At 42.1% G+C, this 24,603-nt stretch overlaps 1 protein-coding gene across 2 annotated transcripts in view; it reads left to right on the forward strand.

The window, feature by feature from the left end:
• Window positions 1–9,636: 9,636 nt before the first annotated feature.
• Window positions 9,637–24,603, forward strand: part of TBL1XR1 (TBL1X/Y related 1) — a 173,212-nt gene continuing 158,245 nt past the window's right edge. Inside the window, exon 1 of one of the 2 annotated variants that reach the window (XM_052638498.1) lies at window positions 9,637–9,701. The gene's annotated coding sequence lies outside the window, so the exon portion shown is untranslated. The remainder of the gene's footprint in view (window positions 9,702–24,603) is intronic. The other variant, XM_052638506.1, reaches the window with a different exon arrangement.

Below are 24,603 nucleotides of genomic sequence, written 5' to 3' on the forward strand. Positions count from 1 at the left end.
CTGCAAAGGACAGTGACTTTCAAGCCTGCGGGACGGAAGTGAGTGAGCACAAGGTACTCAGGGACTTCCCCCCTCTCTTTGGAGGGGACTTGCCACAGGACACACAGTTTCTCTTGCCTTTTTCCCCTGGGAGAGCAGTTTCCTCTGTGGGCAAGAGCTTCAGCTGTTGAATTTTGTCTACGGAGGGTGGGATAAGTTTAGGGGAAAAGAAGTATTGTGTGTGCTTAGTCGCTCAGTCATGTCCAAATCTCTGTGACCCCACAGACTGTAGCCCAAGCTCCTCTGTCCTTGGGATTCTACAAGCAAGAATACTGGAGGGGGTTGCCATTTCCTCCTCCAGGGGATCTTCCTGACCCAGGGATCGAACCTATGTCTCCTGCATCAACTGCATCTGCAGGTGGATACTTTACCAATGAGCCACCTGGGAAGCCCTAAGGAAGTATTAGGAAGTCCATTCAGTCGTATATCTAAGCTAGAATCTCCAAAAAGTAAAAAATAAAAAGATCAAGAATTAAAGATATTTTTACCAAATTGAACACAGTTTACCAGACATGTTTCACAGAATGCTAGCCTGGCAAGACTTTGAAAGATATGTCTTCAAAAAGGGGGTTCAGTGGGTTTATAAGATGTTCATACTGCAAAGTTTCTCAGTCTTTAACATGCTAACGAACATTGCAAACATCTAGAAGATATTTTAACATGTGAGATTTCCCAGACTTTTAAAATGTTGACCCTTTTATTCACTATACGACCCGCGATGTGTCCACGATGAATGGAACACAGCTTGAGAAATCTTTACGTGAGGGCATTTGGCATATTCTTATAAAGTGAAGTCTGCTCACTTTCCACTAGCTATACTGAAGATGTGTGTGTGTGTGTGTGTGTGTGTGTGTGTGTGTGTTCAGAACTGCAGAGCCAGTCACAGACATGAGAGAGTGCACAGTTAACTTCTGTAAGAATTGTAGTCTCATCAGAGATGAAAACCAATAAAATCCAGAATGAAATAGTTCATAAATTGCCTGAATTCAGCTAGGTTTGTCAGCAGTCTAGCAGTGCTTTGTGTTCAGTTGCTCAGCCGTGTCCAGCTCTTTGTGATCCCACGGACTGTAGCCTGCCAGGCTCTTCTGTCCTTGGGATTTCCCAGGCAAGAATACAGGAGTGGCTTGCCATTTCCTCTTCCAGGGGATCTTCCTGACCCAGGGATTGACCTTGTGTTTCTTATGTCTTCTGCATTGGCAGGCGTGTTCTTTACCACTAGCCCCAGTCTAGCAGGAGGGGCACAAATACAAATAACTTGGAAGAAATAGATGCAGGCAGAATCTGTGAACAGGAATGGTGGCAAGACCACTAGCCATTTGCAGGCAATAATTTGTTATTTCCATTGACTGGCATTAAGGAGGATTCAGTATGTTTTATCAGCTATGAGAAATGCTACCCTGATGTCTACATATCTAGCCAGAACCTCTTAGGACGATTAGCCACTCATCCTAACTCACCTGGACCAGTAGAATTATTTTATTTGAAGCATGTTTGTTTTAGTCCTAGGAAAGCATCAAGTCAAACAAAGAGAGAAGTATCTCTTTACTTACTTAAACTTTTCAAGTCTACTAAAGTAAATTTTTTATTCTATGCTTAGAAATAATTTGTGCATATTTGTATTTGGTCTTGTAAACATTTATAATGTTTAAGATAATTTGACGTTTTAGAATGCTTAACAGGTTATCCTCGAGATGCCAATTTAAACTGTCTCCATAATCTCTGTCATTGTTTTAGATTTGTGATTTCTAGTGAAAAGATATGATAATTTTATTAAATCTGTATTTTTGTAATATTCAAAAGAACAAGATTCATCCTATTTTATAATTAATTTATCATATTTATGAGCATGACTTGTGATTCTTTTGTTTGTTGAGTAATAAAGTATTTTAAAAAGATTGAATATATTAAATGTATAAATGCAGTTTAATAATTCAAAGGAATTTAATTAACTAAGTTGTAAACATTCACTTAAAAGAGAGACTTAGATATGGAACTTGAAATTGAAAGCTTAAAGGAAAACTAGGTTTTCAAATTTGTAATAAAGGAAACTGAATTACTGTATATTGCCTTCTTTGCCCGCAAAATCTGTCTTTAAGAACAGTCCACAGCTAAATTGCCACGTGGGGGCAGGGGAGGTGGTGGTGAGAGGCAGGGAGTAAGTGGCACAAAGGTCTTCTTATGTAATCCTTCCTTCCTTGTGCAGATGGACTAATATTAACAGCTCAGAGTACAAACGAGTGAATGCAGTTGATTGATTATAACCACTGCATTCAGTAAATAATTTTTGGAGACTCTAATCTAGAAACTGTGGGTCACATAACCGAGATTAAGATGTGGTTCCTCCCTCAAGCAGTTTCTCCTTTTTTCCACTTTACATTTCTCTCTTCTCCATTCATGGAAGGACTTGCACTTTCTTGCCGTGACCTGCTTAGTTTCACTCTGTGGAAGAGCAGAGAGGGCTATCAGACAGCCTCAGGTGCAAATTCTTGTTTTGCCCTTTGGCACACGAACTTCCATAAGCTATTTGGTCTTGTTACTTTAGTTTTCTTATGAGTCAGAGTCAAACTGAGATAACAATATTATTTACCTCTCCAGGTTTTTTGAGAAAATTAGGGGCAGCAAAGATAAAAGTGCTTGGTAACAAGCAACAAGCTTTAATAACTGGTAGCCATTAATATGATCTGTGGTTTCTTTTCAACAATGTCCTTGTCCAAATAGAGTGTCACCTTACATCCACCCAGTGATAAAATACGTTTAGGCTTCTGAGCCCATCAAGAGCAGGGGAGATATTTGGGGCCAGAGACAGTATAAGATAATAGAGAGCTCTTTATTGCCTACCCTTACTCTCTAGCCAGTTGTATCCAGATCTATGATTTCAAATATCTTTACCTAACTGATGAGTCCCAACATGATGTTTTTCAGCTCTGATCCCTCCTCTGAACACTGGACTTGGGTCTCTGGCTGTCTATTTGATGTTTTCATGGGGATGTCTGATCAGCACATCAAAGTGTAATGCAAAACTCTTGATTTTTCCCTCATAAACTTTCTCATCTCCCAGCCTCTTCCATCTTGATAAATGGCCATTCCATTCTTCTACTTATTTGGTCTATAATCTCAGAATCATCTTTGACTGTTGTGTTTCTCTCTCATGCCACAAGTATATTCCCTGATGCTTGTTTAAAATGTACACAGAGGGCTTCCCTGGTGGCTCAGTGGTAAAGAATCCGTCTGTCAATACAGGAGATGTGAGTTAAATCTCTGACTTGGGAAGATCCCACATGCTCTAGAGCAACTAAGTCTGTGTACCACAACTACTGAGCCTGTATTCTAGAGCCTGGGGGCTGCAATTACTGAGCCCATGTGCTGCAACTGCTGAAGCCTGTGAGCCCTAGAGTCTGTGCTCTGCCACAGGAGAAAGCCCTGCAATGAGAAGCCTGCACACCGTAATGAAGAGTAGCTCCTGCTTGCCACAACTAGAGAAAGTGCATGCAGCACTGAAGACCCAGCACAGCCAAAAAATAAAACAAATTAAATATAAATAAAATTATTTTTAAAATTAAATAGAATATACACAGAGTGATGACCTAGAGGGGTGGGAGGGAGGCTTAAAAGGGAGGGGTATATGTATATGTATACTTATAATTCATGGACAGAGGAGCCTGGTGGGCTACAGTCCACGGGGTCACAAAGAGTCGGACACGACTGAGCGACTTCGCTCACATACTTATAATTGATTCACGTTGTTGTGCAGTAGAAACCAACACACCATTGTAAAGCAATTATCCTCCAATTAAAAATAAATAAAATGTACACAGAGTTTAGTATCTTTTAACCAGGTCTTGCCACCATCCCCCACGTGCCACCCTCTCGTTGGGATTTCTACATTAGTCCCTAACCAGCCGTCCCCTTTCCACTGTTGTACAGCTGCACTTGACACTGCCCATAATAAAAGGGAAGTTGGAGCAAGTCATTTCTCCACTCAAAACCTTCTGATGGCTTTCCATCTCATGAAAAGAAAAAGACCTTCACATCTGGTTCCTGACTCCCTCTTTGGCCACTGCTTGGCTCACTGGCATCACTTTTACCCCTAAAATACAGCTTTTGCCTCTGTTCTTCTGTATTTGCTTCCCTGGTGACTCAGAAGGTAAAGAATCTGCTTGCAGTGCAGGAGACCTGAGTTTATTCCCGGGGTTGGGAAGATCCCCTGAACAAGAGAACAGCTACACACTCCAGTATTCTGGCCTGGAGAATTCCATGTACAGATGAGCCTGGCAGGCTACAGTCCATGGGGTCACAAAGATTCTCATGACTGAGAGACCTTTACCTTCTCACCCTCTTGTATTTGATATCCCCTCCTCCTTCTTCTGCTTTTGCTCACTCACCCCCCAATTTTGTTTCCTGCTCACAGGTCACCTTAACTGAGCAGCCTCCTCTAAAAGCCCTATCTAAACTAATATATGCTCCCAACCATCTTCCCATCTTTTTTAAGTTTGGTACCTGTCATTTACGTGACTTACTAGCACTTAGGTATGGTCATATACCCAAGTTCTGGCCAAGTGAGTCTGCGTGGAAGTGATAAGCACAACTGCCAGGACAAGTTTTGAAAGAGCCCAATGACTGGCATTTGAATGTGATGGCAGGAGCCAGAAAGGCGAAGTTAGGCAACCAGTAAGAAGATACGTGTTGAGCTAGTAGAACAAGCTGGGTCCTTTTTACATTACCAGTTCTGTAATGCTTACATTGGAATGGCCACGTTAGGGAATAAATTTTTATCTTGTTTAAACAATTTTTTATATTGTCTTTGTTATGGAAGTCAAACTGTAGCCTAATATGTGTGCCATGCTGTTATTTCAGTGGTGTCTGAGCCTTTGTGACCCCATGGACTGTAACCTGTCAGGTTCCTCGGTCCATGGGATTCTCCAGGCAAGAATACTGGAGTGGGTTGCCATTCCTTCTTCAGGGATCTTCCTGACTTAGGGGTCGAACCTGCGACTCCTATGTCTCCTGCATTGGCAGAAGGGTTCTTCACCACTAGCGCCACCTGGGAAGAGCATGTATTTTTTGAAATCTGTCCTTCCAACCCCCTCCTGACTGGACTGGACCATAAATTCCACATGGGTATAGGGGGTGTGTTTGGTTTACTGTAAACAACTTCTTGAACAATGCATGATACACTAAACAGTCAATAAAAGTTTGTCGAATGAATAGCAAAACCATCAACATAATGTGAGGCTTTGATCACTGCCCAAGGAAGCACATGGCTGGTCAGTATAAGTAAGTGATGGGTACAGCAGTATGCTCTGTGTGTGGCTGGTTTTCTATTCTGACTAATCACAAAGGCAGGATACGACCTGCTATTTCCATTATCTGAGAGGCCTAAATACTTGTAAGATGGTTGTGTGTCGCTTTTGTAATTTAAATGAAGACTCCCAAGTAAAGTTCATTGTTGTAATGAAATCGGGTCACAGAGTCACAGAAAACTGACAAGGTTCACACTGATGAGGAAAGGTCACACGTCGTGTGCTAAGCACAGATGGAGAAAAGGAGCTTGTATGGTGAGATCCTGAGATGCGTGTCTGAGATGTGCATTGCTGTGGATGGCAAACCCTGAACACTGGAAGAGCCACAAAGAATTGCACAAACTGAGTCAGAATGAAACAGAAATATATCACAGGGTGCCAGAGAGACGCTTGAGGGTAAATGCTGCAGACACAAAGCCACTGCGTTCCCGGGTGAGTAAAAATACGAAAAAGAGTTACAGTGCCAGGATCACATTTTTGGTATCAGATATCTTTTTCATGTTATTAAGTTTGTTTTGAATATTTTAATTACATAGATCAGCTCACGTAAACAACTTAAAACATCACGGTGGCTTTAAAAATACAGTAATGATATCCTATTGTTCTGGGATTAAACCACCTTAATTTTAAAATGTTCTATTTCCTTTGTGATGAAAGTTGCAAAGGTGTAGGCTATCTTGCCATTGCACACCCCCTGGGTGTAATATTACTGAAATAAAACAAGTCAAGATTTGTTTAGTCATTTTATAACAAACATGTAACTTCTGGTAACAGTTACTGGCCCCAGGTTTTTCTTTGTGGAGAGTTAGCTAGAAAGTTCAAGAGAACTTCTTAATAATGTGCCTGTTTGTTAATGGAGGAGCCTGGTAGGCTGCAGTCCATGGGGTCGGGAACAGTCGACAGGACTCAGCCACTTCACTCACTTTGCTTTAAAATTTCTTAGTAACAATAATTTCTCTTTTTTAGAAACATATTAACATTTATATTCAAAGCATAAGGACAGCTTTTAGATTAGGACAAAGTATTGGAAATTGGTAACAATAGTTACTTCTTTGTTGCTGCTGCTCTCTTGCCTAACTATTGCATTTTGGTGAGGCCTCTGATCTGGTATACTCTAAGTGTTGGAATGATTAGTGAGTGGAGGTAACAATACATGTGACATTTGAATGGTGCCTCATTTATCTGAGTATTTCATGTTGAAGCCACAATGTTTATCATATCAGATAGGTTCTGGAATATAGAAGTCAAAGGGATTGTTGTTGTTTAGTTGCTAAATTGGGTCTACTGATGGACTGTAGCCTGCCAGGCTCCTCTGTCTATGGGATTCTCCAGGCAACAATACTGGAGTGGGTTGCCATTTCCTCCTCCAGGGGATCTTCCGGACCCAGGGATTGAACCAGTGTCTCCTGCATTGCAGGCAGACTCCTTTATCACTGAGCCACCGGGGAAGCCCCTAAGCCTCCCTTAAAACCCCTTCACAGGGAGAACCAAGGCTTTTCCACATTGGGTGCTTTTATTTGTCCAAAGGTCACTTCAAGTCTGTCTTCAGTAAGCACAGGGGAGGAAGTTCACTTTACTGGAACAAGTTTATGGCACAGGTCCCCACCTTCGGTGACTATTCTCATGATATTCAAATGAAGTCATTTATGCACAGAAATGCTTTATAAACTTCAAGGATGCAAACAAATTATTATTATTATCAATGTGATAACAACAGTTTAGGAATTTCTGTTAGGAAAGATAGCAGCTTGGTGTAGGGTCTAAGAATTTCAGGCTGGAAGCCCTGGACCCTAGGAACCCGAGGCAGGGTGGGCCCTCCCTTGTGAAGGGAGGGAGTGATGTCATTTCAAGGGACGGTAAGTCTGGGATCCCTGGTTTGGAGATAACCCTGTCAAGAAACAGTGTGAGGAGTCCTCATTCACTAGATGGGCGGTTTGATTTTCCAGTAGCTACTGCCTGAACAGGACCCACGCACGGTGGCACAATGTGTAACTTCAAAACAAGCTAGGCCCATAGATGTGTTTCACTGGGTGGCTCAGATAATGAACCCTAGTTGTACTGAGATAGCTTACTAATTGAACAGAAGGTGATGCTTAGTTACATTTATATGTATTTCACTACAAATATTGACAAAAAAGTAAAATATTATATTTTCATTACTTCTGAAAAGAGCCTTTGCAAAAGGTGTTAGTTCTGCAGTAAGTCAGTCTGAGCTTCAGAATCTTTCTGATGCAAAACCAGCTCTCTTTGTGCTGTTTCCCTGTACACTCAATACAGTGTTTTGGAAACCTGCAGTTATCTAAATTCCCATCGGATGACATTGTTTAATCTAACATTCCCTCTTTCATATATGAAAATAGCTCTAAGGACAAACCACAGAGAGGCTTTGAACACTTTCTGGTGGTTGGGAGGGAGTTTCCAATCTCACTCCCTCTCTTCTGATGGTTTTCCTACCCGCTCCCCAACCTCCCCCAGCCGACATTCAAAGGTCTGTAAAGGCCTCCAGCAGTTCCTTCCAGAACTCAACAGGGGCAAGAGCCTTTGACTTTGGCCAAAAAAGGGCACCTGTCTCATCACTGAGCTTATTAGGCCACCCAGAGTCCAGATGTGTAAAAGTTAGTCTTAATGAACTTTTTTTTGGTGTGAGAATTTAGGTCTCTGATACTGAGAGGAAACTACCATTGCTTTACAATATTGACTACCCCAATTTCCAAATATGAAAGCACAAAAGTAGGAAAACAGAACCCCTTAACCTTTTAAAAAGGCTGCAAATTGTTATTTTACTTTGAAGACAGCAGTAACTGAAAATATTAACAAAAAAGGTTTCTTTCAGGCCAAATCTTAAAGGAGTAAGCTGCTTTTTTAATACCTTAGGCTTATACAAAGGTCCTAGAAAACCCCAAGCTCTGCTTTTTGAGGACCTTACACCAAACACATTTGTTTCAAACCTGTGAAGTGCTACCCTTTTTAAAAACAACCCGCTGCCCTCACCAATATTGTTACATGATCACTCATCTAAGTTATAATCTATAAATCGCCTTGATGAGCTACACACATGCAAAAAGTAGACAAAGTGAATAAACTTCTACTGTCGATGCTGCCGTAGAGGTATGTATGTTTAGCAAACATTTAGTTCATTATTTTATTTTTGTAAAACGAGAACTGATCGACAAAACCTTTCAAACAGACCCACCAGACGATAAATACCACCATATGTTTAATTCACAGTACATTTGGGCATAAACACTTCAATTACAGCTTTGTGTTTAGTATCAAAACCCTTTTCTTGTGTGCGCGTGTTTTCTCCACAGAGCCGGTGCTCTGGATCACATTTTGAAAATCGCTTATTACAGATAAAGGCCCTTTCCAGGTAGGCTTCCGCGAAACATATGTATTTATGCACACAAAGGTGCGAGCAGCTCTTTTCCCAAACAAATGTCCATATGATGCCTGCGCCGCGCTCTCCGCACATGCTCACCGCGTGCGTGTGGCCCGCCGGCCGCGCCGCGCTGCCCGGGTGCGCGCGGGGCCAGGCCGCCCCCGACCACGCCGGAGCCCGGCCGGCCTCCCCGGGAAAGTTAACCGGCGCCTCCCCGCCCCCACCCGGCCCGGAGGCGCCCCGCACCCGGCGGCGCGCGGCGGTGGGGGCGGGGCGGCCGGGGGCCCGGCGGCGCCTGGGAGCGCCCGCGGGTCTTGCTTTCTTTTTAAACGCCTGCGCCGCACCCGCCCAGCCCCCAGCGCCGCCGCGGCGGGCGGGAGGCAGAGGAGCGGGGCCGGCGTAGGCCCCCCCCGCCGCGCCGCCGCCGCCGCCTCCTCCCCGCGTCCGCCGCGCCCCTCCCCCGCCGGCCCCTCCCCCGCGCGCCCGCCCGGCGCAGGCCGCTCGGGTTTGTTTTGCTGCGCGGCCGCCGCCGCCGCCGCGGGCCTCGCGAGCTCATTTGTGCCTGGCTGGTCCCCATTCCTCTCTCCCCAGTGTTGAGTGTCTGAGCCGTTGGCTGCTCCGAACCGTTTGGCTCTTTCCCTTAGTAACAGCTTTTACCTTCTGCCTCAATTCCTCTCCCCGCTCGCGCCCTTCCCCCGCGCGCCGCCTCCCCCCGCCGCCGGCCGCGTGCGCCCCCGCCCCTCCCCCCGCGGCGGGAGCACCTCCGCTCGCCACCTGGGGACCCGCGCCGCGCTCCCCGCCCCCGCCCGCCCGGCGCCCATCCCCCGCGCCCTCCGCTCGCCGGGGTTATAATTGCCTCTCACCCCCCGGAGGGGTTATTTTGGGGGTGGTTGGAGGTGGCGGCGGCGGCGGCGAGGAGGGGAATTTCCTTGTGCCTCCATTCCTGGGAGGGGGGGAGCGGCGTCGGAGGCCACCGTTTCCAGGTAAGCGCCAGGGGCCGGACCCCGGGGCTGGGGCGGCCGCGGGCCGGGGCGGGGGGCGCGGGCCGCGGTGGTCTGGGGGGCGGCAGGCCGCGGCGGTGGGGGGGGGGATGGGCGCAAGTGGAACATGCATTTTTCAACTTGGCCCTTCGGGGAGCTAGGGGTTTGATGGGGGAGGGGAGGGAGGGACGGCATTTAGGGTGCCCCATCCCCCCTTTTTGCTCTCCCAGGCTTCTTTGAAATGCTCACGTGCCTGCCCACCCCCTACCCTTTCCTGGTCCCGGGGGATCCTCACCCTTATTATGTTGTTGTCCCCGAAAATGTGCACGTCGGCCTGCTCCCCCTCTTCCACCCTTCGTGCATTTACACCCCCTTTTTGTGTGTGGTGTGTGTGTATGTGTCTGTGGGGGAGGCTTTCAGGAAAGAATTTGCAGCAAATTGAATCAAGGAGCCATCATGAGGCCGACTCCTTTATAGCCTATTTTTAGCAGGGGAGAGGGCTTCGGTGCACGTTTTTTGGCGAAACCTCGGGCAGCGATGGAAGTCCGCGCCCCTCCCCCGGCGCGGCCCAGGCCCCGGCGCGGCGACCCCGGCCGGCGTGCGGGGGGCGGCTGTTGGGGCGCGCGTCCCGGGCGGGGGTGCGGGGGGGGGGGAGGGGCGCGCGGCCGCAGGGCCGCACTCCGGGACGTGTTTATTTGTAACTTAGAGCTTTTTAGCGTCTTGAGGAGGCATTTGATAGAGCCTTTTTGAAGTTGGGTTCAGATAGAGCCTTTTTGAAGTTGGGTTCAGAAGTGTAGAATTGGCAAAGTTATTGCTAGCTTCCTGGTAAGTTTTGGGTGGCTCAGAGTCACATTATTTTCTGACAGTGTAAAGGCCACGTTGTGAGGGTGGTTTCTCGGTAACTTCCTCTTTGCAACCGATGTCATTTTTTGAACAGCAGCAGACTTTTATTTCAGTGAAATATTAATCTGAAATGGCAGCTCGAGGGAAGCCATGCGTGTGTGAGCGTGTTCAGTATTTTTGGAAGTTCCTAATTTGCTGAAATAGGCATCACTTTGCAGGGGCAACCGAGAATAAATTTGGGTTGTGAAAATGGTGTGTTTCATGTAAAATTTGAGTTGTAATGGCTTTTAAAAAACGCTCCCGTTCTTAGCTTGTCTAATGATATTCTCGAAAATAATGTGGTGATTACGAATGACTAAAGTGTTGGAACCAAGTTAAAAACTAGATTTTTCTGTGTCTGGAGTTTGCTTAAAACGGTGGACTGTGCGGGCACCAAGGTGAAGAGTTTTAGTGCCTATATGATTTGTAGTTGACTGAGGGAAGTTGACTGTTGGCTTTCTGGTTTTCCAAGGAAGACCCTTCTGTTGATCTAAACAAGCTTGCTCATAAAATATGGTGGGTGAAATGTAGGTTATTTTTAGTCTGAATGGTTTAATTCTCCCTCCCCCATATAATTAGGTAATCATTTTCCTCCCCCCTTTTTTCCTAAAGACTCCTTTATCTGGTCGGATAATATGAGGCCCTGGTGGTGTTTTCATTTACTTAAAAAGTGATAAATATCCTGATTACACGCTGAAGATACAGTGAGTGACTTTTTGGTTTTCCCAGTGTGGTTTATTTTCATTTTTGTTAAATCAGACTCATGCTGCATTGGTGTATTTTAGTAATCTTGACTTCCTGGGACTGTATGTTCTCACTCTTTTAATAAGTTTATAGTCTGGCGAAATAGGGCAGCTTTGTCTCCATGAAAACAGTGTGTATGTTGGGTTGTATCATGGGAGTTCATGGCAAGCAAGCTTCGGAAATTATCATTGAGCGCCGTTCTAGAAATAGTTAGCGTTTACCTGTGGAGGAGGGGCAGCAGAAAATATGCCTGAGAGTGGTTAGGCTTGTGATTTGTGTTTATACTTTTTGCTCTTAAGTCGAGGTTTTCCTGCTGCTTTGGAATATATATTTTTTCACCCCAGTTCTGCTGTCTTGCACCATGTAATATATGTAATCACAACCATTAAATCCATAAACGACTTTTTTTTTTTTTTTGCCATTTGAGTTGTTAGAATCAGACCTAGAGGGCAAGGCACTAAACCGAATGGGGTATGAAAACAGTATGTACAAGGAAAAAGTTTTTTTACTGTTAAGGAACTTAATTATTTGTTAATGGCATAAAAATTGTTGCAAGGTTCATCATTAGTTTTATAAGAGGTTTTTTTTGTTCCAACGTGTACCAGCTTTGGTTGTTAATATGGGGAACACCCGTGGTAAATGGAATGACCCCTTGTGAAGGTTATAGTTTTTCATTGGTTGTTTCAAAGAAGTATTGAATATTTTAATAACTTTTTGGCGCATGTTCAGAGATCTTTGTTAGGTCTGTTCTCAACATAAGATTTATCATGATTATCATGAGAACATGCCCAGGAGGAGAGTAAGAATAAGAAGTAACTACTTCCTGTGTACTGGGAGCCTTTCAGGCTAACATGCAGAAAGGGCAGAATTACTATAAACATAGGGGTTACTGATAAGAGATGAGACTAATGGACCTTTTGAATGACAACCTGTTGAACAAATATATCTGTTCATATATAGCAATGAAATATAAGTACAACCTTGTCAAATGAGTAGCTGATAAAGGATTCATCTCCAGTTTACTACAGCAGTTATTACTACATAGAATTTCTGACTTGACACATTTTGAGGAAGACATAATTTGTTGGATTTATTCATTTTCTGTGTTATTTGTAGAAAACGAATTGAGAAGAATGTGAATAGTTGTAAGTCAGGGGAGAGAGATGGCAGAAATATTGGCACTGTCTGGGACTTTATATTTTTCTAGTACATGGAATTTGACTCATTTCAAATGACATAGTGTAAGTCGCTAACATGCAAAAAAAAAAAAAAAAAAAGCAGCCAACATCGAGTTATTTATACACCCCCATAGTACAGAAAGGCTAGGACCCCAGGGCTGTGTAGCAAACAACTGGTAAGAGTGTGGTCTGGTTTGGAGACCACATGTTGGTATATCCTGTTCTATTGCCAAGAGATACTTGAATTAAAAAACCTATGTGAGAGAGGCTATGCTGGAGAGGTTTACTGTTCACCACCTCCGGGTTTGGACTCCTTAAGAGTACAGTTAATAGCCCTATTATCAAGAGTCCAAGGAAAGGAAGTCTGCTTGGGCTGTGCTCTAGGAAAGGTGTGAGGTGCTTTGCTATGTCATTCATACCCCAGTCTAATCCTGAGCTGGGTAGTATTTGTGGATGGTAAAAACTAGTGAGGTGAAGGTAAGTTAATTCACTTGTTCAAGGCCACAAAAGGATCAAATGATGCACTAGTATTCAGACCTCTGTTTGAGCCCTAGTCCATTTTCTTTCTAGATGACTTTAGCTGGGCCTAAGCTTTGTCAGTCTTATCTGCAGATATCCTTTGAAAAACTACTGTTTTTAATGAAGTTTATAATTCTATAGTTGGGGTTGCTACCAACTGGGTCAAGTCATTGTGTAGATAAATGAAATTCATAAGGCACACGTATCATTGGCTTAACTCTAGAACTGTTTATTAGAAAGATGTAATCTTCTTGTCCACTGCTGTGTTTCCGACTTTAAGACTCACTGCAGTGATGTAGCCTCTCCATATACTGCCAGCAGAAATAAGGAAATGTGATTCCATACTTAAGAAGGAAAAGCAGATCCTCAGAGCACATATTTCTGAAAACTTGTAAGAAAAATCATAAAAGTCATTTTGTGCAGCTGACAGATTCTGTCAGGCGTTCTCAAGGTGAACTCCCCAGCGTCAGACTCAGGCTTCATCCCTTACGAATTTTATCACCTTGTGGGAACAATTCCACTGTGTCTTAGTTTGCTCCTCTGTGTAGTGGGACAGTCAACTTCATAGAGTTGAGCAGATTAAGAGAATTATATATGTGATAGAACTAGAGATTATCATTCTAAGTGGAGTAAGTCAAAGAGAAAGAAAAATGCTGTATGATATGAGTGAAATCTAAAATATGGTACAAATGAATTATCTACAAAACAGAAACAGACTTACAGACACGGAGAACAGACTAGCGGCTGCCAAGAGGGAGGGAGAAGGAAACGGATGGGCTGGGAGTTTGGGGTTGGTAGATGCAAACTACTACGTTTAGAATGGATACACAACGAATTACTGTATAGCACAGGGAACTATAGCCAGTCTCATGGAATAAATCATAGTGGAAAAGAATGTATGTATAAAAATGTGTATGTATGTATAATTGAGACGCTTGCTGTACAGTAGAAATTAGCACAACAATGTAAATCAGCTATTGCTGAATTTAGTTGCTAAGTCGTGTCTGACTCTTTTGCGACCCCATGAACTGTAACCCGCCAGGCTCCTCTGTCTTTGGGATTCCGCAGGCAAGAATACATGGAAGGAAATGAGTTGCCATTTCCTCCTCCAGGGGATCTTCCCTGTTTCTCCTGCATTGGGAGGCAGATTCCTTACCTCCGAGCCATCAGGACACTTTGATTAAAAAAAAAAAAAAAGTATGTGTAAGTTGCTGAGAGCAGTTGCTGACAAATAAGCATTATGGAAATATAAGGTGTTGAGGATGATGATGGCTTTGGATTTGAAGTTTGCTTCTTTGCATTACATTTTATTTACTTGTTATTTAAGTAGGGGCATAATGTCATAGAAAGTATTTAGCAGTTTTATTTCCTGAATTCTTGGGCAAAATAGTTGACATATGCTTAGCGTAATTTATCTACTCCTGAAGTTGTGACTTAAGTAAGGCTTACTGGAAGCATTAGGCTGGGTTGTAACGCTAAGTGGAAGCGATACCAAGTTCATGGTTGGTGTAGCCAGTGGTGGGTCTTCTGTGTGTCTTTGTTGCTGTCCTTCTGTTGCTGGGACTTGGACTTTTAAATTCTGCTTGAACCATTTGAAACCTTTTCTAACTCTTTAAATAAAGAGAGATCTTATTTTTCGAGGATGGATCCGCAGTGTCTAGGATCTGCTTTTTAAATTGGAGTGATTACTTTAAGTAGGTTATAAATGTTTTCTTCAGTCTCAACCTTTTATCTGTGTTAGTGTTCTACATTTTCAGCTGCTATCAAGACAGTTCCGCTTGGAGGTTCTGTTCCTTTGAAGTATCCTTGAGTCTTATTTTCCCTTTGCATTTTTTGTCACTCTTAATTCAGCAGTAGTGTTAACTACTACTAGAATTCCCATGTGTCAGGACCACAAAGGTGCTTTGGCAGGTACTTGTGACAGAGTGACTGCTCTTTTAATTACCAACTGCTTGGAAACAAAGGCTCAGGTAGCAAGGAAGGGGTGCTGAGAGGGACTTCCGCCCAGTGTGTCTGACTTGCTAGGCCACGTTCTTAACCAGCAGTCTCTTTTCTTGGTGAAGGAAGGAAGGAAGGAATGGGTTTAGGTTTCTGGGTTATTGCTTTATTTTTCTGGCCGGGTGCTTTGGGCAGCCTTTCTTCTATCTTCTCTAACTGCCGACAGTGTAGTTCATTTAAATATTGGTTCATCATGTCAGTCCCCTGCTGAAGAACCTGTAATGGCTTCCCTTTGCCAACTGGATGTAGTTCGTATGCTTCAAGTCTGGCCTTTAAGGCTCCATTCTAACCTGTGCAGCTTTATTTCCCACTCTTCGCCAACTGGGCTTCTTGCTTGCCTATCAAATAGGCACTGCAGTTTTGTCATACTCACTACTCTGCCTTTGCGTGTGCTCTTCTTCCCTTCGTCCTTTTTATAGCCTCATTTCAGTCCCACTTTCATGAGGCTTTTTCTGGCCATCCTGACTCAGGCTATTTTTTCTCTGAGATTGGATTGGATTTAATGAATGTCGCAGACTCCGTAATTATTTATTGTTTTGTGAGAATGTGTCACATTGCCTCAACTACCATTAGATTTCTTGAAGGAAAAGACCATTTTCCTTAGCTGCTCAATCATGTCCTACTCTTTGTGACCCCATGGACTGTAGCCCACCAGACTCCTCTGTCCATGGGTTTCTCCAGGCAAGAATACTGGAATGGGTTGCCATTTCCTTCTCCAATTTTCCTTAGAGTATGTAGCAAAATTCTTTTGTATTATACTATCTTCATGATAAAATGGATTGTTTCTATGAGGGCCCATGTTTAAATAAGAACAGTGACAGTCCTGTTTCACTCTTGGTACTGTGTCAAGCTTCTTTTTGAATTAAGCCTTCAAAGTTTAGTTATACTATAGTCACATAACCATTAATTTGAATTTTGATGTCGCCAGTGTTGACAAGGAAGGGGAGAAAAAGAACCTAGTCATTATTTAGAGTGAAATGAAAATGGATAATTTTATTCTCTTAATCCTGGGATAGTAGCCACAGTCCTGGTGAAAAACCTAGTCTAGTTGGGAATCATGTCACGCTAAATTGTCTTTATCTGATTATATTTGTGTTAGTTGTTATGAAACTTAAAGATTTTTGGATTTTATTTTTTTAATTGTCAGTTTTTTTTGCTTATTGTTTTCTCAGTAGTATGTCTAAATAAGGTTATGTTTTTAGCTCTCACTATATGTGACAGCCTTCTGACCACACTGGAATCCCATCTGAGCTGTTACTATGAATGTGTTAACTATCTATCATACAGCGTCAATGGGTCTCCCAGAGGAATGTCATTGTAACCATCTCTCTTCAATAGTTTTCCTCCTTTTTTTTGGCCAGGCGACATGTGGGACCTTAGTGTCCCAGCTAGCGATTGAACCTGTGCCACCTCGGTGAAAGTACAGAGTCTTAACCACTGGACCACCAGCGAGTTCCCTCTTCAGTAGTTTTTTGTGGTAAAGAGGTACCAGTCCACCTGGGTAATTTATTCTAAAGGCAACTATCTTGGTATTATGTCCTTTTGAAATTTTTAACATTTAGAGTTTTAAGATAGAAGGTTTCAGTGTCAAAATAAGTTAAATGTTACCCTGCTTTGTGAGAGCTTAGAGTCACAGCTCAGAAATAGTACAGTCAGACCATAAGGGTCATGCTGGAAGATCAGAAGTTCCATTTCAGTAAATGGAGAGTTCCAGAGGGTTAAGTAAGATATTTATGTGAAATGATCAACTTGAGGAATAAATGAGGAAGACTAGGTATTGAATGTTTAAACTGGGGAGTTTGCCACCTGTTTCCCTCTTTATTGAACATTTCTTTCAGGAGGTAGAATTTAAAATACAGAAGAAAACACGGCAGTCAGGGGTCAGAGATGGTCATTCCAGTGACTTCTTTATGTTATTTTTATGTGAAATTGTACTCAGGACTCTCAAACATTTTTTTTTTTTTAAACAAAGGTGAGGTTTTCTGTTTTTAAGTAATTTAAAACAAAGAATTTTTACTTGTTAAGGACTAGATATCTGCGTCTTTATTTTGTCTGAGATCAAAGTTGGTACCGTTGCTTTCCTCTTTTTCCCTCCTTCCCTCCCTTCCTTCCCTTCCCCCTTCCTTCCTTCTGCATTGTATCCTGAGTGATAGGCATCATAACAAGGTGACCAGTGCCTTGGTTGGTAGTGGATGTTTGTGTTTTTGTTCTTAACTGCTTATGTACCTGAATGGTGGATTCAATATTAAGTGAATTTTTGGCCTTTTTTTTTTTTGGCAAAACCAGTCATGTGGGTAAGTCATTTAGCTTCCAGAAAGGTATAAGAGGATAAGATGAAATGCTTCCTAAAGTTTGCTCTTTCATTCTACTGATACTTGTACAATCAATTCCTATATTAAAATTCTGAGATTTTGGTCATTTAATTTTGTGATTTTTTTTTTTTTTTGAGAGAGAGCTAAATTTTCTTAGTATATTGGAGGACTGAAAAATCTGCATCTTACAAAGAATAATAAATAGGAAGTACTTGACATTAGTGTAAGCAAACACCTTGCCAGAGTTTCACAGTTAATAGCATATTTCGGTGGTTACCTTCAACTGCTAATGGAGCACAACTTAAGGGTTAGGGAGAGGTGTTTTATGCTTTCCCCTTAATTTGAGCAGACTAATTGGGTAGAGTGTGTACTAATTTTGTTCCATTTCTATTTTGCGATTGTCAGATGTCATTAACTGGCAGTGTAAGGCAATTGGGTCATCTACTTTGGGTTTGTGAAATAAGGTAATGGGAGTAGATAATGAATGAATTTCCTTAATATTTTTTTCATTTTCTGTATGATTATTGTTTTATAGAATAAAATTTATTATATGTGTGTGAATTTTTAGATGCTGTTTGTAGCTGTATCAATGTTTTTTATCATCTTTTATTTTAAAATGTATAATGCAGTATTCTGCTGCTGCTGCTAAGTTGCTTCAGTCGTGTCTGACTCTGTGCGACCCCATAGACAGAAGCCCACCACCAGGCTCCCCCGTCCCTGGGATTCTCCAGGCAAGAACACTGGAGTGGGTTGCCATTTCCTTCTCCAGTGCATGAAAGTGAAAAGTGAAAGTGAAGTCGCTCAGTCGTGTCTGACTCTTAGCGACCCCATGGACTGCAGCTCACCAGGTTCCTCCGCCCGTGGGATTTTCCAGGCAAGAGTACTGGAGTGGGGTGCCATTGCGTTCTCCATAATGCAGTATACTTGAAAATTTTTCACCCACTTAAGTGATGGATTTTCCCTAAATCACCTTTGTCTGTTTTCCTTAGTAAGCAAATATATATTTGGAGATCTTAAACTGGGGTTTGGAGTGAAGCTTGTTGCTGTATCAGGGAAATACCAATAACTTCCCTATTCTTGTGCAAAAACTAACAGACCCTTTTTACTTCTTTGACTTTGGGCTTCTATATGTCCTGCCAGCAGAGGTCACCAGTTTTAACACCTGGTGAGAGATGTTTTGTGTGTACTGTTTCTATACAGATTTTGTTCAGATTTGATGTTTAAATTCTAGTACTTTTAAGATCTTCTCAGAGATATATTTAAATGAAAAAACATGGAGGCAGAAAAGGTCTTGTACAGCTTTCTGCCATTTTAGCATAACGGGGAGAGGAATGGGAAGGACACCCAGGATGGAGTGTGCATGTGTGCTTGTGTGTGTTGCATGTATGCTTGTGTGTTCCATGTGACTCCAGCAGGATACACAGGAGACCAGTGACAGGGTTTGGGGAGTGGGGTTGAGGTGGGGAGATCATGTGGCCAGATGTGGGAAAGGTTTATGTTCATCTGTAGAACTGCTTGAATTTTGCTATGTTAGTATTACCATTTCAAAAAAAGTAGCAGTTGTGAAAGAGCAAGACAGCCAGTTAAGAATTCTTAATCTTCCTAGCTCTTTCAGTTTGAGCTGTCAGAAGAAGACAGAAAACTGTTCATTTCTTCCATGCATTCCAGTCAGTTCTTAAAGAGCTGGAACTGTATATATTTTTGCAAAAACTTATTTTTATTTTTCAGATTTGTTGGCAGAATTAGTCACTGAATATGATTAAAACGTGTTATTTCTGTGTCATGACTGGGTCATAGTGGAATTGTTTAGTGATAGCAAACTGATGATTTTCAAGTCATGTCCATGGTTGATAATTTGAAATTAACTCAGTGCAAAGAGATGTTGGCTACAGCAGTGTTGCCTGATTTCAAAAGTGTTGTTTTGTCAGGGCTTAGGAAATTGGGTGAAAGTGGAAGTTCTCATAGTTTAGTAGTTAATTTCAGTAATTATGATAAGTCTGTGGTATAATGGGATTTGTGGAATTGTGGATTGTGATATTGCATGGATTCTAACATTACTTGTGAGTTTGGGTAAATGTGTTATTGACTCTAAGGAGATAGATACATTAGATCTTGATGCTATTTTGGGTTGCAATTGGTGTCACTTGTAATTGTGTCAGTTGTAGTTGTTCATTGGTTGTTTACCAGTAGAGGGTCTTGCCTTGTTTTGTGCTCATAGTTTTCAACTTAAGCTAGAACAACCTCTGAGAAGATAGCATCTGTTCATGTGCATCACGTTCTGCTCTGTGACCTGATGCCACCCTTTCCTGAGGGCCGGGCCTCTGTCTTCAGCAGTGAGAGGCCTAGGTAGGCTCTGTGTCTGATCTTTGGCAGTGAACTCTTTCTGCAGGGTGTTACTGTGGCAAAAAGCTCAGGCTCTGGAGCTCAGCGTCCCTGATTTGAATCCTGTCACTCCAGCTTATCGACCCTGGCTGGCCATAGTCTGTAGGGTCGCAGAGAGTCAGACAGGACCGACGCGACTCAGCACAGCAAACAGCACCCCAGCTTATCAGTTGTATGGCTTTGGAAAGTTATGTAACCACTCCAGTTGGTTTCTACTCTGACAAATGGGAATTTTTCTCTGTAGAGCAGTTGTGAGGATTGAAATGTGAAGGCAGTTGTCATGGGGCCAGCATATAGGATGTTCTCAAATGCTAGCTACTGCTTGGTGCTTTTGTTAGCTGCAACAGCAACAGCTGAGGAAAGAGACAGGAAAGTGACACTCTCCTGTAAACTATCATGGCTTTCTGTGGCAGCTGCAGGCAAGGGGATGGTTACCATTTCCAGTTCAGAGAGCTGTGACTGGATTTGGCAACTGAGCTTTTGTTGCTCCCTCTAAAATGAGGATGTGTGTTGTGGAGCTTTGTTGTGTCTCTAATACATATGTTGTTTTACAGTGATGTTGTGATGTTTTGCATTGAATTTGGTCACTTCTTGATAAGATGCATCAAGAGAAAACAAAGTTACTGCCTTTTAAAAACAGTAAAATCTTCCTGCTTTTTTGGGGTGGAATCACTCTTCTTTTTCTCCAGTCTGGGAGATCCAGCGTGCTCTGGCTCTCAGTGGACACTGCTTGGATGATGAGTCATTTCCAATACTAGTGTTACACAGTCTGCAAACTTGGAATTGGACTTTCACTAAGAAATACATGAATATTTTACACCCATACACACCCTGTGTTATAGGTAACACAGGGTGTGTATCGGTGTAAAAATAAGTAAGTTTTCAGGAAACTGTGCTTGCTTTAATATGTGGTACGCACTTGTTTTCTACACTGATTTTAAACATGCTTTTATAAACTGGTAAGCTGATTTTATTTTACAAGTAATAATTTCATTATTCACTGGATTTAGAATCAGTACTCAAAAATCAGAAGCAAAGTATTGCTCTGAATGGTAGGGCATAGATAATTACAGTTATTGGTTCTCACGTCTTTAGGTAGTATTCTGAGGCTCTGTTAGGATTCTGAAGTTCTGATGCCCCAATTTTTGTAACGTATACATGCAAATCGTAAGGGATTTTGGTTGCTAATAAATGTGAATATAAAAGGCTTTTTTAGGGGTAATCTGCGAACAGCTCTGGATTAAGAACCCTGGGTGCGTCTCATAAGAGCGTTAATTATTAACAAGGGAGTAACCATCATACCAAATTTCTTACATCTCATCAGGAAGGAAATATGGGTAATTGTTTTGTACTATTTAAAACTAACATATCTTAACATATTGACCAGCTAAAGTTACACGGTTTGATTGAAGATCAAGCTTCCTTCTCTGACATCCTTCAATTAACATCCTGGCCTGTGCCCACTGATCATCTGTTTCTGGCACACATCTCTGTTTGACTGAGTGTTAATTGTTGATTAACACTCTCTCAACGCGCATGGCCTTCCTTGAAGACAGTTGCATTTCACTCATCTTTTCCTCAGCATCTGTCCAATTCCTTGCACAGGATAGACGTTGCATTCATGTTGATCTGAATCCATGACGCTCTCTGAGTGAGGTACAGGTTTTCTAGTATAAACCCTGACTTTTTTTTTTTTTTTTACTTTATTTTACTTTACAATACTGTATTGGTTTTGCCATACATTGACATGAATCCACCACGGGTGTACATCCGTTCCCAAACATGAACCCCCCTCCCACCTCCCTCCCCATAACATCTCTCTGGGTCATCCCTGTGCACCAGCCCCAAGCATGCTGTATCCTGCTTCGGACATAGACTGGCGATTCGATTCTTACATGATAGTATACATGTTAGAATGCCATTCTCCCAAATCATCCCACCCTCTCCCTCTCCCTCTGAGTCCAAAAGTCCATTATACACATCTGTGTCTTTTTTGCTGTCTTGCATACAGGGTCGTCATTGCCGTCTTTCTAAATTCCATATATATGCATTAGTATACTGTATTGGTGTTTTTCTTTCTGGCTTACTTCACTCTGTATAATCGGCTCCAGTTTCATCCATCTCATCAGAACTGATTCAAATGTATTCTTTTTAACCGCTGAGTAATACTCCATTGTGTATAGGTACCACAGCTTTCTTATCCATTCATCTGCTGATGTAAACCCTGACTTCTGAGACAGTGATTCAGATATGCAGAAGTAGAAAAGGGATCTATCCATTTTCACAAATTCATTGACTTTTGGATTTGTGTTCTTTCTTTAAGACTTGTGAGGGTCTGCTTGATGATCTAACATCCTGTTTTTGGTGTCTATATATGAGACAGTGAGTATGATCAAAACCTGAATTAAAAGAAACAAAGACCCTGACCTGACATTAGCAGTTACACTTGATTTTGGGATGTTTTGTGGACTTGTCCACATGTTTGTGGTACTCGTGTACTTTTTCTTGGTCTCCCCTCCACCCCTTATTGGAACTTTTACCTGATACTGATAATGCCTTTCTTGCTTGACCTCCTGGTATGTGTGTTCAGTCGATACATCTACTGATGTCTCCCCTTTGACCGTGGCCTTCCCTTAGGGCTTAACACACTCCATGCCCCTTGTCTCTTTAAACCAGGCATTGCAGTGCAGGTGACTCTGTGGCCCAAATTGGGTCTTAATTCTGACCTCTTCTTCTGATCTACAGCTATCTACATTCTAACATGAGGTTACCCTATACTTTTTTCCTGAGTTTCTGTTACTGAGTATAGGCTGGCAGTGGCATTACATTCTCATTTGATGATGAGACAGAGATGGAAGATTGAGGAGGATCAGAGATGGAAGAAATAGGAGTGGGTATGGTAATATTCAGTTGTTAGGGTGAAGTGGGGCAACATCCTCTGCCTTTAGCTACTGTTGGAAATGTCCAGGATAATCTGAGACACTGGGTGTTGGAGTGGAGTTTAGAGATAAGCAATCTTGGTAGATGTGTCTGTTATCATTTGAAGCCTTCCACAGAGGAGGTTGCCCCCCTGCACACCTCCAGCTTTACTGAGGTATAAAAGATGATTCTTTTGTCAGAGGGAGATAGTTGCTCTCTGGAAACCAGGGAAGGTAAGATTTTCAGTTTTGCAACAACATTTCAGTGATGTTTTAAGAAACACTTGTACTTAATAAATTAAAGTTTAAAATTCATCAGCAGATTTAAAAAATTCCTAAGGTTAGTGCATTTAAAAGATGAACATTTTCACTTGTAATGTTGTTAAAACTGGCAGAGTACTATTAAATGGAATGAACACAGGATTCATCCTAGAATAAGCTTTTGCGTTTTTTTACACTTTGTTTACTTGTCTGCCTGAGAGTACTTTTGTTTAAGTAGATAACTTAATCTTTCGTATCTGTAGGCTCTTTGCTTCTTGTATTAGGTATGTTTTCTCATTTCTTCTCTACTTGCTTTGTTCCCTTTTTGGGGTCATATACTCTTGTGAATAGCTGGCTGCCTTATTTTTATCTAGTCTCACTTGTCTTGCATTTTCTTCATGTATGTTTTGGTAATAGATAGTATTGGTTGGTTCATTTGGTTTGACAAATCGATGTAGAAGTGACTTGATAACTGAGAACTGGTAGTAACAGGAAGAGTGGCTGCTTTTTTTTTTTGAAATTGTGCATAACAGCATATCTTTTGATAAATACTAAGGTAATTACATATGGTATAACTTACATGAATGCATATATAGTTTTATAGAATGCATGGCAGAGACATTTGTACATACTATTGTGTAGATACTATATAAAATGCTCAAAAAGTGTCAATTTCCTTCTTTTTTCTCTGTGGGTTTTCCATCATACTTAACATAAAATTGAAATATTTTTCCTTAGCCTGTGAAGGTTCCACCAGCACATGATTTGCCCTTTGGCCACCTCACAAATTGTATCCTGTTTCATGGCACCCTTCCCCTTGTTCACTGTGTCCAGCCACACCAGCTCCACGCCCACAGACCAAGCTTGTTCCTGTCTCAACACCTTAATTGCTTTACTCTCTGCCTCAGGCTTTGCCCTGAGATTGTCATGGCAAATTTTTTTTTTTTTTTAATGTCATTCAGATTTCAGTTCCAATGCCCTCACCTCTGAGAGACCTTAGAAAGGTCACAATGAAGTAGCTGCCCACTCCCTAGCCATTTTCAGTCACATAGCACTTATCTCTCTCTCTGATAGCCTTAATTGTTGATTTATCTTTTTAAGTGCATCGCTATAATTTAAACTCCCTGAGAACAGGGATGGGCTCTGTCTTGTCACACCAGGACCTAAAACAGGACCTGATAGTTCAGTAGATATTTGAGTGAATTGTTTTCTCAGGAATGTTTTTGTGACCAGCTGATAGACTTAAACTGGTTTGTCCTTACAATAGAATAGTGGAAATAATTCATTAAAAGGTCAGCATTTAGGGGAGGGTTGGAAGAGAGTTTAGTACCTTGGAATCTCCATTTGGGGAAGTCCAAGGACATATGTGAGTGCTGTCTGCTTTTCTTGGAGAAACATACTTACAGTGTTTGAAACAGGAAAAGAAAAACACAGATGGGTAATTGATAAACCAGTTTGAATATGTGCTTGTGTTAATCATAAATGTTAGATTTTAGTAGGTTAATACTTCATTTTAAGATGTGTATTTCATACACGAAAAATGACAAGGGCTGGTTACCCCCATTTAGGCTTTGTACAGGTTCAGGAGATTTTGAAATTTACCGTTAGTTATATTTACCTGTGATATTCTGTCTTGAGAGTCATGGTCAGCTTCCCAAAGTTGGTATATGACTCAGACCTTTCTCGGTTCAGATTGCTGCTACTGCTGCTG

The sequence above is a fragment of the Budorcas taxicolor genome, chromosome 1 (assembly GCF_023091745.1).
Source record: "Budorcas taxicolor isolate Tak-1 chromosome 1, Takin1.1, whole genome shotgun sequence".
NCBI classification, from domain to species: Eukaryota; Metazoa; Chordata; class Mammalia; order Artiodactyla; family Bovidae; genus Budorcas; species Budorcas taxicolor.